This window comes from Lonchura striata, chromosome 8 (assembly GCF_050655825.1).
Source record: "Lonchura striata isolate lonStrDom1 chromosome 8, ASM5065582v1, whole genome shotgun sequence".
Taxonomy (NCBI): Eukaryota; Metazoa; Chordata; class Aves; order Passeriformes; family Estrildidae; genus Lonchura; species Lonchura striata.
In genome coordinates, this window is record NC_140710.1 from 24,235,816 (window position 1) to 24,254,209 (window position 18,394).

The 18,394-nt window shown below is 42.8% G+C and overlaps 1 protein-coding gene and 2 long non-coding RNA genes across 4 annotated transcripts in view; 2 read left to right on the top strand and 1 right to left on the bottom strand.

The window, feature by feature from the left end:
- C8H1orf21 (chromosome 8 C1orf21 homolog) overlaps nt 1-18,394 on the top strand; it is a 106,100-nt gene that overhangs the window by 44,081 nt on the left and 43,625 nt on the right. The gene's annotated exons all lie outside the window — the stretch shown is intronic.
- Nucleotides 2-10,530, top strand: LOC146766780 (uncharacterized). Its single transcript, XR_014957099.1, has 2 exons — nt 2-2,376; nt 2,423-10,530. It is a non-coding gene; the product is annotated as an uncharacterized LOC146766780 (long non-coding RNA).
- LOC146766781 (uncharacterized) lies at nt 370-15,592 on the bottom strand. The gene is made up of 4 exons (XR_014957100.1): nt 15,141-15,592; nt 13,391-13,489; nt 8,375-8,559; nt 370-7,413 (listed from the first exon to the last, which is right to left on the bottom strand). It is a non-coding gene; the product is annotated as an uncharacterized LOC146766781 (long non-coding RNA).

The following is an 18,394-nucleotide window of genomic DNA, read 5'->3' on the forward strand; positions in this document are numbered from 1 at the left end:
TGTTGCTGGATTGTCTTTCTCCCAGCACCATAATGTCCTGGAAGGTGTACGAGGGAGTCTCAACCTTTCACCAAATACAAAGCAAAATGCCTGTTAAAATATAGCACAGTGACAGAACAGTTGGCCCATCCAGGGGAGGGTACCGTGACACTTGAAACAGTGGTAAAATCCTTAGTGAAAAAATAACATTTTAAGTGATGTGTGGAACTACATGTCTTTACCTCCACAAATCCTGGAATAGTTCAAAGACAATGAGTTGCACAACCCCCTCATGTATTTATATATGTATTTATATATGTGTCTCTGCTATATGTTTATATGTCATTGGATACCAACATAGTTGACTCATTTCCTAAAAATAAAAATCCCTTTGGTAGGAAAAGTAATTCCTCACTTCTGTAAAGCAGTAAAACATCAGTTCTGAAGTCCTGGAGCAAACAGGGTTTGAAGGTACAATGAAACAAGAAACTGAGGGATTTAGTGGTGCTGGGAAGCTGGGAACGTGGGATGAAAACATCTGGTTCACTGTGAAGACTGGTCTGTGATCCAGGTCTTGTGCATCAGGAGAGGTAAAATGATAGGAGATAAAATCATATTCAGCTTCATGGTTTTTTTTGCCCCAGATTCTGTTAGTATACACGAAGTTTTTTTAGATAAAGATGTAAGTCTTTAACTACAGATTTTAAAATATCAGAAGTTATCTGAAAGACTGTTCAGAAATTAATTTCTGAACATGGATACCTGGATATCTGTCTGAAAGTAAAGTCAGCTATGAATAAGCCGCCTTGGTATTGTTATTTTTAAAACAGATGCTCTGGTACTGAGTACACCAAACCTCCCTGGTGTTTTCTCCAGCCTTTCTGAGGGCTAGCTTGCTCTCCCAGTGGATCCCAGAGTAAGATTTCCCAAGAGAAAGCAGTTGAAGAAACTTCAGGACTGTTAAATCCTCTTTCTCATCCCTGGGAGATGCTGGGTTTGGAATTGTGAGCTCAGTATGTTGCTTTTCTTTAAAATAGACTTTAAGTGCTGTCACGAACAGAAAATTTTATCAGTTGCTCAAAGGAATTTGAGTTTACATTTTAGCTTATAGTTAGTGAGGGAACAATTTTTGGCAAAATGTGAGACTCAGTCTTTTTTTTTTTTTTTTTTTTTTTTTCAGTGGTGGCTTAGCCACATGCTGTGGGCCAATGATCATAACTTTAACACAAGAAACTTAAAGTAGCTTCCTGAGTCAGAGGATCAAGAAGATTGAAGGGATTTTAAAAGACTCCCATTTATAGAGCTGGACTGGTGTCAGCAGTATCATTTAGGTATTCTGGGATCCATTTGAGGGCTGTTAATCGTTCTGTATTTCACTGTCAGGAGTACAACCTGCTGTTAACCATTTTCTGGCCCATGCTTTAGTTTAGGTGTGGGATTTGTCATTCCTAAAGACTTGAGTCCATGACTGATTCCTGCTTAGCAGAGTTGGAGTCTGATTTAACTCTTTGAATGATAACCATAGAGGTCACATTTTTCCCTTGCTGTTGAAAGACAGCTTCTAGGTCAGGAGCTGGGTGCAGGAGGAGATTGAGCTGGAGTTTTACAGATCATCCAGTGCCACCCTGGGACACCTTCCACTGTCCCAGGGTGCTCTAAGCCCCATCCAGCCTGCCCTTGGATAGTTTCAGGGATCCAGGGGCAGCCACAGCTTCTCTGGGCACCCTGTGCCAGGGCCTCCGCACCCTGATGCTTCCTTTCTTATTTTTGGGAAGGGACAGCAGTGTCTCACCCAGCCAGTGGCCGTGAGCAGAATATCTGTGCTGCCTGTAGGGATTGAAAGCTCCCTGCAGTAAGAACAGGCAGAGCTAAACCATGGTGAGTGGTAGGGAAACAAGGAGAAAAGGAGGTGATGGAAAGGGAGTTAGAAGTTAGTTCTTGGGAAGGAGGCTGCAAAGTAAAGGGAGCAGAAGTCAAGTGGGGTTGGAAGGTGGCTGAGAATCTCAGTGAGCATGAGCCATGCTGAGCATGGACAGAGAACACAGGTGAGAATCTCAGTGAGCATGAGCCAGGCTGTGCAGGGACAGGGATACAGGTGAGAATCTCAGTGAGCATGAGCCATGCTGAGCATGGACAGGGACACAGGTGAGAATCTCAGTGAGCATGAGCCATGCTGAGCATGGACAGGGACACAGGTGAGCATCTCAGTGAGCATGAGCTGTGCTGAGCATGGACAGGGACACAGGTGAGCATCTCAGTGAGCATGAGCTGTGCTGAGCATGGACAGAGAACACAGGTGAGAATCTCAGTGAGCATGAGCTGTGCTGAGCATGGACAGAGAACACAGGTGAGAATCTCAGTGAGCATGAGCCATGCTGAGCATGGACAGGGACACAGGTGAGCATCTCAGCATGAGCCATGCTGTGCAGGGACAGGGATACAGGTGAGCATCTCAGTGAGCATGAGCTGTGCTGAGCATGGACAGGGAGCACAGGCAGTGTTGGCAGCTGGGGACTACTGTGACATCAGGTGCCCGTGCAGAACAAGCAGGGATGAGCCTCATGGCTGTGATATGAATGAGGCTCATTGCCTCAGATGTTTCACAAGGAGAGGAAATCCTGAGGGATTTGGTAGAGCAGTGAGAGGATTAAAGGACCAGAGCAGAGTGGTGGTGCTGCTTTCCCTGGGCAGGCAGTGGGGTCTGAAGGAGGTGGCTGACAGGAAATTGTCCCTCGCTGTGTGACTACACCCCACTGGAAGCAGTTCACCTTCCTTCCTCTAGCACCTGCCCCAGACAAGCTGCAGGCAGAAAGAGTCAATAGTAAGGATTGTACTTTCCAGTTGAGCAGTGTTTGGATTTTTTCCCCCCATGAGTAGTTTTTACTTGACTGACATTGAATCCAGAGAGCATTTTCTGAGCTTCTCAGGGTGGTGCAGTTCTGCTTTGGCTCTCTCTCAGAACCTCTGTATCTTTTTTTCTTCTTTCATGGTGGGATTGGTTGCAGTCAAGACTATTGACTTATTGGGAGATCATGGCTTCTGGGAGATTTATTTTTTTTTTTTACTTTTAAAAGACACTGCAAGTTCAAATTGATCTCCAGTACCCTATTTCTTCCCCAGCTATAACCTTTTATTTTAGCTGAGCAGATGCACTGAGCCATGTGCTCGCTGTGAATTTGAAATCCTGGTGTTTAAAACCAAAAAACCCATCATGAAACCCATGAATTCTGTAAGGATAAATCCTGGTAAATGAAACCAAAACATAAAAATTTCCACCCTGCCCCAGCTGTAGAAGTCATGCTGCATTTTGCTGTAATATATATTTAAATAATTGAGTTAGCAGGCCTATCAAAGGAGATGTTCTAGAGAAGATTGAATATAATATGATTATTATGTCTGTTGGTCTCTAATGACTTTAAAATCCCTCTAATAAGGATAGTAATAATAAATCTTCATTTATTCATCATTCCACTTCAAAGCTGATTTCCAGGGCAATACATAAGAACTATAATATGTAAATACCAATGAAGAACAAAATGCCATGATAGAGCCTTGGGCATTGTTGATTTCAGCATATGTTTTAATAATATCTCTTGTAGATAGATTTTATTTGTGCCTTTATAAAAAATTATGGGATGTTCCTTTGAGGAGGAGGTTATTGAAGTAATTCTTTCTGTAAGAAAGTAAGTGGTAATGTGATTTGGGGAAAAAAAAACCAAACATTCTAGAATGTGTTCATTAGTCTGAGAGGCTGAATCCAGATGTTTCCATGGAGCTCCTGGGTGCTTTGCAAAAAGGGAAGTTAACATGTCAGGTCAGAATTTTCTGACAAAATGGGAATATCGTGGTGGGATTTCTGTTACTAAGAGCAACCCCAGTTGCTAAATCTGTCTAAATAAGGCTGAACGCAAAGCACAATAGTTTATAAACCAGTTTATCTCAGAACAGCTGGGAGAAGGCTAGGAAAGGAAATATTCAGCAGTAAAGTATTGTAATGAGATTGAAAAATTGATAAATGCACGAGGGCAGGCTGGATGTGGCTTGGAGCAAGCTGGGATAGTGGGAGGTGTCCCTGCCCGTGGCAGGGCTCTGAGAGATGGGCTCTAAGGTCTCTCCCAACCCAATCCCAATCCTTCTGGAATTCTGTGATAGTGTCTGATTGCTTCACAAACCCTAGGGCAGTTTTCTTTCTCACGTTGATGTTTTCTTTATTCCTGTGTGTTTTATGGGATTGTCTCCTTTCTGTTCATCCCTGTTTTGTGACAGATATTTCCTTCCTTGTCTCATTCAAAGACAGCAGAACCCTGACTTAGTTTGAAGTAAATGTCAAATTGCTAAAGTAATTGAAACCCTTAAAATATGTCCACTCTATGCAGAAGAAGAATAACAAGGGGGAATTTGGACTGTGATTTACCTTTCCTAAATAACAATTGTCATCTCCAAAAATGGTGTGTCCAGACCTTTGTAGAGGTTGGTTTGCCTTGAAGACTCTTTCCTTAACAGGCCAGAAGTATCATCTTAGTGAAAACTTCAGTCTTGGGGTGTTGCTCAGGACAATTCAAAATATATATCTAGGCCTAGCAAGACTGTTCAGATGTCCTTAATTAAAAGGAGGTAACTTCTAAAGTCATCTTGTTCTGGTACACAAAATGCTGGAGGTCATCTGGCCACTTGAAGTGGGGAAGTCTTCAGTTAAAATTTTCAGTCAGAAAAATATCTGAGAAGTGTTTTCAGTGAATAACACCTTCCTAATGTTACAGCATTTTAACCCCTCTCCCTTAATTGTCAGGGGAAAAATAAAAATCTAAAATTGAAAATAAGAATTTCTTTCTTCTGGAAGACAGCATGGCTATCCTCAGTGACCTGAAGCTGTCTAGAATGCTGTAGCTTAAGGAATGGAACTTGTGTGCTGTCAAGTGTGGGTGTGTGCTGGAATCAGAAGGTCTTACTGCACCCAAACACACATTTCCCTTTGCCTTTATTGCCTGGCAACCTTTATTTGATGGGCTGTGTTGGTTAGCTGATGGACACCTCAGGAGGAACTGCTCCAGCTCCTGGTATGTTCTGCAGTATCAGCTCTTACTTGTTCTGGGGACGAATGCATAAGGGGACCAGCCCCATACTGTTTCCTAATTCCATACTTTGAGACTACAGCTTTTTTAAAAGGCATTTTCAAACATGAAAAATATTTCAGGTACAATCCCAGGCACTTGTTCTTAATCCAAGCTCCATGGAAGTGAGTGGCCTGTAGGCACCCATCCTCTGAAAACTCAATCTCAGGGGTTTAAAACCAGATATCACAGTGAGTTTCAAAGGAGAGATTTTCTTTGCTTAAATTCAGATTCTGCGAGAGCTACTGGAAGGGAGGGTTTCATGTTGTTCATGGTTCCAGCAGCTCATGTTGTAAAGTAGATCTTGTTCCAGTGCTTGAAAGCTTAAGCAGATGAGTGAGTGCATTGCAGCAGAGGGTTGAAGTGCACGAGCATCTTCCAGAATTGTACTGGACTCTGTGCTTTTTAACTGCCAGAAGGCAGATTTAGATTAGGAATTGGGAAGGAATTCTTCCCTGTGAGAGTGCCCAGAGAAGCTGTGGCTGCCCCTGGATCCCTGCGAGTGTCCATGGCCAGGCTGGATGGAGCTTGGAGCAGCCTGGGACAGTGGAAGGTGTCCCTGCCTATGGCAGGGGTGGGATGGGATAATCTTCCAACTGAAACCATTCTGTGATTCTCTTTCCTTGCCTTGTTTAGCAATTTTTTGATAGCTTGCTTCTTATCTGAGCAAACAGAGCAGTTCTAAACAAGTGCTTCAGGAAGTGAGAGAAACAAATAGAACCAAACCCTACCTACCCTGATTATGTTTATGTGGGAGATGTAACAAAATTGCATGTGTTATCTAGGTTTATGATGTAGTCGTGTAATTCTGAGAACACTCTTGGTAAGTTAATAATTTACTATTTTATTACTATAAGGAAGCAATAGCGTTTAAAGAAAATCAAAACAAAACCAAACCGCACCCTTGGGTTTTGTCTAGTTATGTATTCACAATCAATATGTGCAAAGAAAGTGTTTTCCACATGAATTAAAACTGTGTTTTCACCTTTTATGTATGGAAGTGGCTCATAGCTCTTGGAAAAGGTGCTGCTTTTGCAGAAGACGGAAGAGGCTGCTCTGAGCAGTAAAAAAACAAGCTCTTCTCCCTCTCCAGCACAGAAATACAGACATATAAATATATAAACATTACAAAAAGAGCAGTCCCAGGCATGGCACTGAACCAGATCCAGGGAATGCAGTGAGGTGCACCAGGAGATAAGGCTGCAGACAGGGAGAGGAGAGATGGGAGAGAAGGTACCTACAATGTGGGGCTGAGGTCCCTCCAGGAGATGGGACCAGAGGCAGGAGTAGAGACAGGCAGACCTGCTCTGGCAGGGCTGGAGGCCCAAGTCTCAGCAGAAGCAGCTCCTGGGTCCATGGGCAGGTGATGCAGGTGGGGTCTCAAGGGGCTGGTTGTGGCCTCTTAATGCACTCAGGACTGACAGCAGCTGTCCATTAATTGTGGTCTGTGTAATGATGGTGATTGAAATAGTTCTCCCTTCTCCTACTCTTTTGCCCATTTTTCCCCCCCTTGGAAGTGTAGAAACACTGATTTAGTGTTCCTTTGGGGTGACATCCAGGCCTGTGGAAAGGTTCCTGTGGACTCCAAGAAGGTACCTTGTCTCTTTTGGCAAGGTTGGTTTTCAGTGTCAGTTTTCACCAAACCAGCAGAGAAGAAAACCAGTTCAGAAATGATGGGAGAGTAGCTTTTTAGATACCTGGATGCTGAAAAATTACTTAGCTGTAAATGGTCCAGGCAGTAGAGCAACAGTGTTTTAAGATACTTCTTGGTGCCTATTAGAAAAAAATAATCAGGAAGACCCAAAAAGACACGCCTTTCCTGCATGGATAGAAGATCTTTGCCATGGAAAGGTTGCTGAGGTTTTCCTACCTGAAAGAGAGCTGGACCTAGAACAGGTATCCATAAATTAGTTAGACAGCCCTCACACTCTGTCATGACCTTCTTCTGGTGGTTAATCTTCTTGAACTGTTTTTACAGCCCCTTGTCATGGTATTAGATGAGGGAATTATTCTGCACAGTCATTCTCCTTAGTGGAAGGGAGCTGTTTTTATCCAGGTCTTTGCAGTGCTGGGTTTGGAGTGATGCACACACAGTTGGACTCGGCACTTCGAGTGGGGATTTGCAGTACAGGGACAGAGGGTGAGCCAAGGTGGAGAAACAGTTGATACCCCTTTTTTAGGAGCCGAAATTCATCACAGGCAGGTCGTCACTTCCTTGCTGCTTATTTTCATGTGAGATTCCCTTTTTTCAAGCTCTCCACGGGCATCAGAGCACCCAGAGAGCGACCAGAGGGCTCCAGGGGACCCCGAGTCTCTGCAGTCCCTGGAGTGGGCAGAGGAACGTGGTGTTATTTAGGGAGTGACCTTTCCTCCAAGCTGCTCAGCCCCATGGAGAGTCCAGTCCCAGCCCATACAAATGAAGTGCAAGGGGTGTGCATTTCACAGTTGCATTAGTGGGCTATAAATAGGGCCATACATCCGCCTTTGGCGCTGGCTAGAAAGGAGCCAGGATGTGTTTTCTGGCAGCCTTGGTGCTAAAGGAAATCCGTTTATTTTATGGTACAGACACACTTAGTTTTTCACTTCATCTTTTAAAGACAATCTCTGGCATTCATTGCCTACCTGTACATGCAAGCAAGTTAAAATCATGGTAAAAAAGCCATATACTTTTGGTTACTGCGGTGTTCCTTTAGCCATTTTCCAGGTGTTTTGTTACTGAGCCACAAATTTGGGGAACTGAGAAACCAAGAGAAAACCCCAAAGCCTGAAATTTGGCTGGAAAAGACTCACTCTGGGGAATAATTCCCAATTCCCCAGGTAAGCCTCGTGTAGCGGCATGGGTGAGTATTCATTTCAGCAACACAAAGCTGAAATTTTTAAGGCTCTAATTCTATATTAGGAAATATCTGCTGATAGAAATAGCTGTTAAATACAGAAAAAAAGGTACCTAACCAATAAGTATTTGTGTGTCTTTGGCATACACAGCCAGAGGTGCTTTTATAGGATAGAGGAAGTGAACATAGAAGGTGTTTTTTGAGTAGGTAGTTCTCCAAAACACTGTGCCATCATGGGTATTTTAAATAAATATTACATCCAAGTGGTCTCGTGTTTTCCTTGGTAAAAGGCCCAAGACTGACAGTGCTCTGTCTTGAGCCAGCAACCAGAAAAAAATGAGAACAAAATGGAAAATGTTAAGACTTCTGCCTCGTGTGCTTGTGGAAAACAAAGCCTGGCTTCTGCTGAGGGGGTGTCATTATGCCCTGCCGTGTGCTTTTTCTTCTTACCTGTATGAGCAGGGGCTCTGGCAGAAAGGATCAGGGTCAGGGTTGCTTTGAAATTCTGTTTTTCCTTCCAGCCTTTGTCATGGGAGCAGTGCAGGGGCTGTTGAGCACTTCGTGTTCTGTGGTGCCAGGAAGGAGCACGCAGTCACCTTTGTTCCTGGAGTTATGGCTCCGTGAATGGTCTTGAGCTATTCAGAGGGAAAAAAGGGGGTGTAGTGGTTTGGTTTTTGCCACTGAAGTCTCCTGAATTGAGTAATGGTTGTATTTGTTACAATTGCATGCCTGTTATCCCCTGTATTTTGTTGTCAGTGGTCACAGCCCCCAAGGCTGACAGAGCTCCAGAAGCATTTGGACAACGCTCTCAGGGATGCACAGGGTGGGACTTTTTTTTTTTTTTTTTTTTTTTAAGCTATTACTAAACTATTTTCTTCCAGACAGTGGTATTTTGCTTTCTTTTAAAAAGTGTTGTCCAAAGAGAAGGGAAGAAGGCGTGGAAAATCCGTAACCAGAGTAAAATATTAAGCTTCCCAATAGGGTACTTTTGGAGCTGATAGGTGGTCTGTAAGTAAAATTATCTAATTAACTTGTGTATCTTTTGCATCTGGAAATGTGTGCTGTATTTTGTAAATCAAGTTTCCATTAGATCTCCCCTCTTGGTTTAAAGAAATACTGACAGTGAGGAAATGTTCTGGGTATTTATTCAGTCCCTTCAGTCCCTTCCATATTGGAATTAATAAAAATGAAATAGCTGCTGATTTACAAACCCTCTTTGAGGTCTATGAGAGGGAAAATTCGATAGCCTAATATTAATAGAAAAAAGTTCCTATCCCAGAAAGGGTATAAAAATCCATTTCAAGTCATACGTTGCAGGGCAATAATCTCATTTAATAGCTGACTGATTGAGAATGGCATTGCTTGTTAAGGAAAGAGGAATTGGCTTTTTTATTGACAAGGAAACTGTAGGCACCTCATCCTGTGTTTGCAATAATAGGAGATGTGTAATTTTGTGGGTGTGGAGTGGTAATGACTTATTTTCCAGAGAATGCTTGGGGCATCTCTGTTGAGGAGAGGTTTTGGGTGGATGGATGCCTTAGAGGGACTGTAAAAGGCACAGCCTCCAGTGCTGCACAAGGGATGCTCACAGAAATGGTCACTTAGGTGTTTTTCCTGGAATTGAATAGTCCCTGACAGGTTCTGTGCCAAAGTGAGGAATGTTCAGTGGAGTACATAGATGGATGGGGGTGAAGGGAGGGTCAGCAGAGACTGGGAGTTTCATTAATGACATTGAACAACCTGAAAAAAATTAAATATTTTGTGCTTGGTGGTTTTTTTTAAACTTACTGAGGGAGAATTTCAAACCAGAGCAGTGAAATGGAGTTGCAGTTTTTCCAAAGTTGGCCATGCTGTGCTGTGTTCAATGTAGCCTGGATCCTGGCACTCACCTGGAGACCTCATATGAGCAGTTATATTTTGAAGGCACAGACCCTTTGTTTTCCTCCTGTCCATTCCTTTAATTAATCTCTCTGTGACTTGTTCCCTCTCCTGCTTTCATTCCTAAGTTTCATCTTTTTAGTGGGCTGGATAATTGCATTTACTGGGTATCCTTCCTGCCAAGCACCATGGCTGTAATCTCCTCTACCTGAGAAATGGTTTCCTTTAAACAGCCTGGTGTCTGCCTCAAAGTTATGTGTTAATTAAAACAAAAAGTTTAAAAAAAGTGTGTGTGTGTGTATATATATATATATATATATGAATTATATAGTTTCAGCAAGCAGAAATCTGGGTAGCTGAAAGATAGTTACGAGTGCACACCACCAGCACTCTTTGGCTTTGTAATTACAGAGGAGTGCACAAAAGTCTTTAATTATATGATCACATGGCAGTTTTTTTCAATACCATCTCACATATGGTGTTTCCTCAGATCTTGAACACAAAGACAGTAGGAGCAAGGCAGAGATTGTGTGTTTAGCATTAACTGGATTTGGGGATGTTGAAGTTTTATTTTAAAATCTTCCCTGAGATAATGAAATAGCCTCTGAGGCTGTGGTTCCTCTGACCTACCTACAGCTAAGGTAGACGTGGCAGATACAGAGCAGTGGGCCTGTGGCCCTGGTGTAAGGATAGTTAAAACAATCCTTAACTCATAACATGACAGAAAATTATATGTGCAACTCCAATTTTCACAGGGCTTGGACTAGATGACAGCTCAAAATGTAGAGTAGCCTTGGGGACTTTTTGACCAAGAAGATACCAAGCAGTGGAAGGAATTAAGAAGAAAAAACAAGTGGAGGGAACTAAGGAGGAACCAAGTGAAGGTGGGAGCAAGTAACCCCCATCCTGGATTTGGCTGCACATCTCCTGCTGGGACAGCTGGCGTACCGTGGTTTGTTTCTGCGAGTCACGTACCAAATCTGAAAATTAAACCTATAGATTTCAACAAAGGAGATAATTATGACTTCATCATCACCTGCCACCTTTAAACTGGGGGGAAGTCGTCAGGAAACACAGGATGCACAAACTGAGGCACCCGAGGGACGGCTGCAGCGCAGGGGTTGGGGGAGGCTTGCTGCCACAGGCAGACATCAGGCTGGGAGAGAACAGAGTTAGCAAGGGATGGAGAGCTGTGAGCAGCTCTGGGAGCTGCTGGCAGCACTGCTGAGGGGTGGGCTAATCCAGAAACAGGAGGGTTTGTGCTTCTCCAGCAGCAAACATGAAGATCATGTCCAGGACAGTTAATGGAGTTGTGTTCTGCCAGACCTGTCGGCCTTAGGGAAGGATTGCTGCTGAAAGATGTCATGGTTTGGGCCTGCAAGAGGGAGGTTTGGCAAAATAGAAGGGAAGTTGCTAAATGTTTTCAGGTCGGCATCACCCTTGGGGGAGTTAGTGTTTCATGGAGTGCTGGATATGCCATAGGGCTGCTGGATAGCTTAGAAAAGAGCTACCCCTGTCTTGCTGAATGTCCTTCCAGTTCTGCAGGAATCCTCCATTTAGAAACTGGCTTTTGTTACACTGAGTGTCTCAATCCATTTTTCTCCTCCAAAAACCAGCCCTTTTGGTCACATCTGCCTTGTGCAGAAGCAGCCGTTGGCGTTCCTTGGGTACATGTCAGGGCTGTGTAGGAAGAAGGAAAAGTGCTTGAGGGTGGTCTTTGCAGATGTGCTGCAATCCATGTGGTGTGTTGATTTTTAAAGAGCTGTTCTGTCAGAGGATTTAGATTTTGTTGGCAGAATCGGTGTGTTGCTCATGCACCTCTTCTCTGTTTAGTATCTGGTGGTGTCCACAGCCTCGACTCCCAGCAGTGGCTGTATTTTTAGGTTGGATTAGGGTAAGGTAAATTAGTTTGGGAAATCCGAATGAGCATTTTCAGATAATCCTTTGAGAAAAATGGGTTGGCTTCTTTCCTAAGCTATTTTTATTATTCTGTTCATGTTAGTAAAACCATGATCACTTGGATCAGGAATTGCCTGTGAATTGATAGCTTTGAGGGTTGGTAATGGAGGAAAACAACAGACTGCTCACCCAATATTGGTTGACCTCCAATGAAATTTCATTCCCAGCCCGCATCCAAGTGGATCAGAAACCCACCCCCACAGCTGAGTAAATTCTTTAACCCTTTAGACTCAAATGAACCATGGAGCCGCTGCTTTCTGTGAGTGCTTGAAGCTGGACCTAAGAAGATAACTTAGATATTCTCAATTTCTTAACATTTAGTTCAAGAAATATTCATTTTCAGGATTTCTACAACTACTTTCTCTGACGGTCGATGTTTTTTGGGATTTTTGGCTTAACTTCTGTGGTATCCAGGCAGTTGATAGCCACATAAATAACAGGGTTGGAATAACCTGAGTAGCTCATCTCACCCTTCAGGCACACATGAACCCATGGCACGCAAGGCTGATGACTCAGGTGCTGGAAACTGCAGCCACCCAAACAATCCAGTTCTGCTCCTTGTCTGTCCTGGTGGTCTGTGATCTTGTTTTTGACCCTGATGTGTAGCCTGGCTCTTTCTGGAGCTGAGCCCACCACTCCTCATGTCCTCCCAGTGCAGCTGTGGATCTTGGAGTGTTCCTCCTTCCCAGTGGCACTGGAGATGGGCTCCAGGAGAGCTGCATCCAGCTCCAGCATCCCAGCACAGGCAGGACACGGAGCTCTTGGAGCCAGTCCAGAGCATGATCAGAGGGATGGAGCAGCTTTGCTGTGAGGGAAGGCTGAGAGAATTAGGATTGTTCCTAATTCTCCTGTTCCTAATAGCCTGAAGAAGAGAAGCTTCAGGCCTTCCATTAGCCTTCCAGTACCTGAAGGGAGCTGACAAAAAAGATGGAGTGACAGGACAAGGAGGAATGGCTTCCCACTGCCAGAGGGCAGGATTAAATGGGATATTGGGAAGGAATTGTTCCCTGTGAGGGTGGACAGGCCCTGGCACAGGGTGCCCAGAGAAGCTGTGGCTGCCCCTGGATCCCTGGCAGTGTCCAAGGCCAGGCTGGACAAAGCTTGGAGCAACCTGGGATAGTGGAATGTGTCCCTGCCCAGAGCAGGGGATGGAATTGGATGATTTTTAAGATCCCTTCCCATCCAAACCATTCTGGGATGTTTGGCATGTTCTGTGCTCAGCATTTAAGTGGCTCACCTGCTGTTCTACATTTCAGTTAAATTGCACCAAAATCTCTTACAGTTCTTAACAAATATTTTTAGAAAAAGCGATTCAGTCCTTTATCTAAATATAGCTTTGAGCTTTCAAGCCTTTGGGAGAGGGGAGCACGTGGAGCTTTGATCTGTGGCATTCGCAGCAGTAGGAGCACTTTCTGCACCTGGCAGAACTAAGTGCAGTGCAGAGGAATTTGTTGGACAGAAAGCTCCTATTTTACAGAACAGACGTGTGGTTTAGTATGGATGGAGGATAAATCTTGGCATGTTGTGTGATAGAAAGGCAAGAGAAACTGCAGAAAAATATGTGGCACAGGAAAATGAAGGTGTGTTTAGAAATTTCCCTCTTGGTGGTAACCCTGAAGTACCACTCACCTCTTGCCTGATACTTGATATCTTGCTAAAAATAGAGAAGAGGCTCACCCATCATCCCTCTTGATGACAGTGGAACCAAATCTCTTTGTCCTTAAATGTCTGAAATGGGAATGCAATGAAAATCAGCATTATATTTACTTATTTAAAGGCTTGCTGTTTAACCAAATATTTCTCTGAAAGTCACAGTGACTCTAGATATATTTGACAAAGTTATGCTTTTTGCTGGTGTTTCTCTTTCCTTTAAACTGAGTAGAATTGATGTCATTGCCCATATTCCTGTGGTAAAGGCACTTACAGCCGTGTCTGTGAGTGCTGAAGACATTTTTCTCATGGGAACCACCACAGTTCTGTGCCCCCCACCCAGTAATTGTTTCAATATTCTAAGTTGATATGCTCATTTATCACTGAAATTGTTATTAATGAGTGCTGGTTTTTCTTTGTCACATTGCCATGGCAACTGGGTGACATGTTTGAGTGGAATTATCTGTTTCCAGATGGAGATCTTCATTCATAAGATTTGCCTGCTGAGAATTTTTGCAGCATATTCAACTTCCAAATTCTTCCTGCCAGTGCCTTTCCACAGTTTGGAGCTAGAAGCATTCCTGCTTTCTGGTTTATATCCTGTGATTTTGTGGTGGGTGTTATGCTCACAGTATTTCTGTCTTTTGTGGTTCATTTATGTTGTTTTTCTTTCAATTTAATTGAGTTGCTTTTCTTCAACTCAGGATTTGCTATGACAGTCCTGTAAAGCCATTCCTCCCCCATATGAGTTATTGGAAATCTTGTCATTTTATATAATACACCACACAACAGAAGAGAGGACTTGATTTTGTTTTTACTCCTGAAAGGAGCATAAGGATGCATTTCTCTTTATATATTTGATATATCACATTCTGAGTGGTAGTTTTCGAATTTTTTTATCTTATTCACTACTTGATTTTTGGTTCTATACAAGAAAGAAGCATTAATATTTTTCACTTTTCTTTTTGATATAAAACTGTATTTAAGAAAAAGACCAAGGTAAATAGGCATAAAGTACAAATTTCCTTTATCCTGAACTTCTTACAGTTTTAGAGATCTTGTTGGCTGCCAGACTTAATGAGGTCCTGCTGGATTTCAGTCAATATTTCAGGATTTCTCTGGATTTGTTTCTGATCACTCAGACCAAATTACCTCAAAATGCTGTGTTTACTTCAGTAGAAAGGTAAAACTTAAAAGATGGTTTTCATCATCCTTTACTTCTTCAACTCCAAGTCATTCTTAACTTATTGACCAAAACCAGTTTGATGTTTTTTTGCACATACCTACAGGAAAGGCATTAAGGGCTCATCATCCAACCTGTCCTGTTTTTAATCTAATTTTCATATTTACCTCAGACTATTAATGACCATACACCCCATGATCTGCTTCAAGGTCTGTGTTGCATAAACATCCCTTTTGCACTTGCAGTGCTTTCATCCTGACAGTAACTTTCGAGCAAGAACAATCTCATAAATAGCTCAGAATCTGAAGTTTCTGCACTCCTTACCTTACACATAAGGTGTTTACACATATGTGTAAGGTGTCTATAGCTATGTGAAAGGTAGCTATAGAAGACAGATTTTGTCTTCACCTAGTCAAAAAAAAAGTCTGTGTATCATCGTGTCCTCTCAAAAATAACATAATGCAGCGCAAGACCCATCTTCTGAAAATAATTACCATATTTTAATTTGTAGATTTAAAATATTTGAAATAAAGACTGTTATCTTACCTATGAATAAGTCTTTCTGTTACACCAGCAGGCAGGGTCCTCCCTGGCTGTATAGTTATGTGTAATTACTTAGCTGTTCTTTTCCCTTGCAAAGCAGAATCATATCTATTTATACCTCCCTCCAGCAAGTGACTACTTAATACTCAGGAATGTTTCCAATATATTATATCAGTGCTCCTTGTTTTAAGGGAAGTATTTTGCCTGTGATAGGGAACTAGGAGACCTTATGAGTAATGATGTTGCTTCAAATGTAACGAATCTGATCTGCTCCCTTCATTTCTGTGTGTAGCTGATAAAGCAGTTGTTACCACTCAGTTATTAACCAAAATGAAGTTGATCCCTGGCTTTCCACAGGCCAGTGCTGCATTTGCCTTTTGGTCTCACCATGGTGCATGCAGGGCTTGCCCAGAGCCCCTGGGGTTGCTGGAGCTGGGACCTGCCTGGAGCTCCAGGCTGTTCATCACTGCTTGGGGCACTGAGTGCCAGCCCCTCAACCCCTTCTCCAGTGGGGCTTATCCCAGGAGACAATCTGTTGGCCTTTAAAGCATATCCTCAGCTTTAGATTATGTCAAAGCTTTATTGCTTTTGGAGCAGAGATTTCTTCTGCTCAAACAGATGCCATCTATTAGAGGCAGGACATTTGTATTAATTTTCTAAGACACTTCCTATTACTAGGCTGATTCTGCCAACATCTGCAGGGGCTTCCTGATTTTTTTATCTGTATCAACAGAATCACAGAATGGTTTGGATAGGAAATGATCTTAAAGCCCATCCAGTTCCAGCCCCCTGCCATGGACAGGGACACCTTCCACCAGCCCAGGTTGCTCTAAGCCCCATCCAGCCTGGCCTTGGGCAGTGTCAGGGATCCAGGGGCAGCCACAGCTGCTCTGGGCACCCTGTGCCAGGGCCTGCCCACCCTCACAGGGAACAATTCCTTCCCCATATCCCATTTAACCCTGCCTCTGGCAGTGGGAAGCCATTCTCCCAAGGAGAAGTTGGATTTCTCCAAAGCTGTTTGCTGTGGTGGATTCAACTTGTTCAGAAAATGTTATAAAAAATGACTGGTTTATTTTTCAAAACCTTCTTGTTGCTGCATTTTTTGGGCATAAATTATCCAGTTGTCTGCACTTCTGCACTTGGTAGGATGGAGGGGAGAGTAGCACCAGCTGTGCCAAAGATAACCGAATACTTATTGTATCATCAGGAGAGTCCTGAAGTTTACTTACACTGTTGGAAATAGCTCTGGAAGTATCATAAGAAATCTCTGCAAAGTTTTCTGCCACCTCTTCAAAGCTACTTGATGTATCTGGCAAACAAAGCAGCATTTGAAGGCTCTGTGCCCGTGTCCATTATGAATTTAAAATTTTTGATCTCTAGGAAGACTCTGTCCTGTCCAGATGTATCAGAATTTCACATGTCAATCTGATTATCCTGGCTATCAGTCAGGGACTCCTCGGTGCCCTGGTTGACTTGCTCCAAGAGATGATGTGTCCAAGGAAGCATCCCTCCTATACCATCCCCACAGGATCAGCTGCTGCCTGGATGTGGTGTTTGATCACAATTAATCTCTTGGAATAAGCAGCAGACACATTTCAGGGTTATTTTTGTCATGGAACGTCAGCCCCTCCATACCTTCCTTGTTTTCCACAAGGCTGGGCTGAGCTTCCTCTTTCCTCCAGTGCCCATGGACTGGCTGTGGGTTGGGAAATGTCCTTGGGGCTGCTTTCTCTTGCTCATCTGTTTCCCCATTCAGATCCCTGCATGCCTCTGTGGGAGTTTGATGCTTTTTCTGCATGTGGGTTTTATTGCTAATCACAACACAGAGCACCGAGGCAGGGAGGAAAATGTAAGTTAGATAATTACAGTCAATCAACTATTTCTAATTCCCAGGCTTTATTGTGTTCAGCCCTTTTGGGCTTATGAATTGTCATCTCCAGACTAGCTGAATTACACTAGAAAAAAAAAAAGAAAAACTCTCAGAGTTGTTCACATTTACCAGTCTGATAATACTGTCTTAAATTCTTCCATCTGATTTGAGGCTCTGTGTCTGAGATGCTTCTATTTGATAGATTCAGTTTATTTGAACTCTGTAATAAAGAAAATGTATAGCTGTGGACTAGACCAAATGCAAAACCATAATGCATTTTTTAAAATAAGATTGTTTTTTGAAATAAGTTTATTTAAAAAGTAAGCAGTATTTTTCAAAGCAAGGTTTATTTAACTTCCAGACTCTGATTAACAGTTTCCTGAAAACAGCTTTGTCTAAATAATATTATTTTTTTAGCAATACAGTAACCCAGAAAAATCTATCTGGGCTTTGTTTTTCCCTCAGTAGAACTGAGAGGAATTGCTTGAAAACCCAAAGAAAAGGAGGAAAGTTTGTGCAGTGTCTTCTAATTTGTCATGGTTTTGCCCTTTATTCCAAATGTACTGTTCTCATTTCACTTTGTATTAATAATTTCCACCTTTGTGGGATGGAGTTTCTCTTCTGCATTGTTTATCCTGGCTAGAGGAGGGTGGATGCACAACTTTGGGTGTTTTTTCCAATAGATTCACAGGCTGCAAAGATAACCAGAGCAAAATGTGGCTGAGCAAGGGCAGTGTTGGTCCTGCAAGAACTGGATTCACAGGCTGTGGGGAAGAATCATTCTTCTGAAATCCCATCTTGTCCTCCCAAGGAAAAAAATCCCTTGTTGGACCTTTGGGTTTACTATGGTATAACACCTGAATTTTAGGTAACATTTCCATACTAGCATTAGAGCTGGGAATTCTAGTGTTTGAAGAGCTGATAAATATTGAGGATAAACCAAGAATCTTACTTTTCTCACTTATTTTCAGGCTGCGTTTCTGTCTGCGTAACATTTGTATGCAGGAAAAAATAGTGGTTGGTGGGGGAAGTGGGAAGAGGAAGATGATCAGCATGGGGCCTTTACTCCAGAAATCATTCTGTGTGCATTGTGTCATTAGGAAAAACTAAATTTAAAAAAAGACATAGTGATTATGGTGTGGGTTGGCCTTTTTCCAGTTTTTAACCTACATTTTCAGAATCCTCCATCAGCTTTGCTGTGCAGGGAGTGCCCATGAGCAGCCTTCTCTCAAGTAGCCATTGTCCACAGTCACTGTCCACTGAGAATGAATAGCCAGGGAGGGTGCAGGAGCAAAGAACTTGTATGTATTGAACATATTAAACAGAGAACTAGGGATCTGGGAGAGACTACACACCAAACATCCCTGTTTCCTGGTGCCATGGCTAT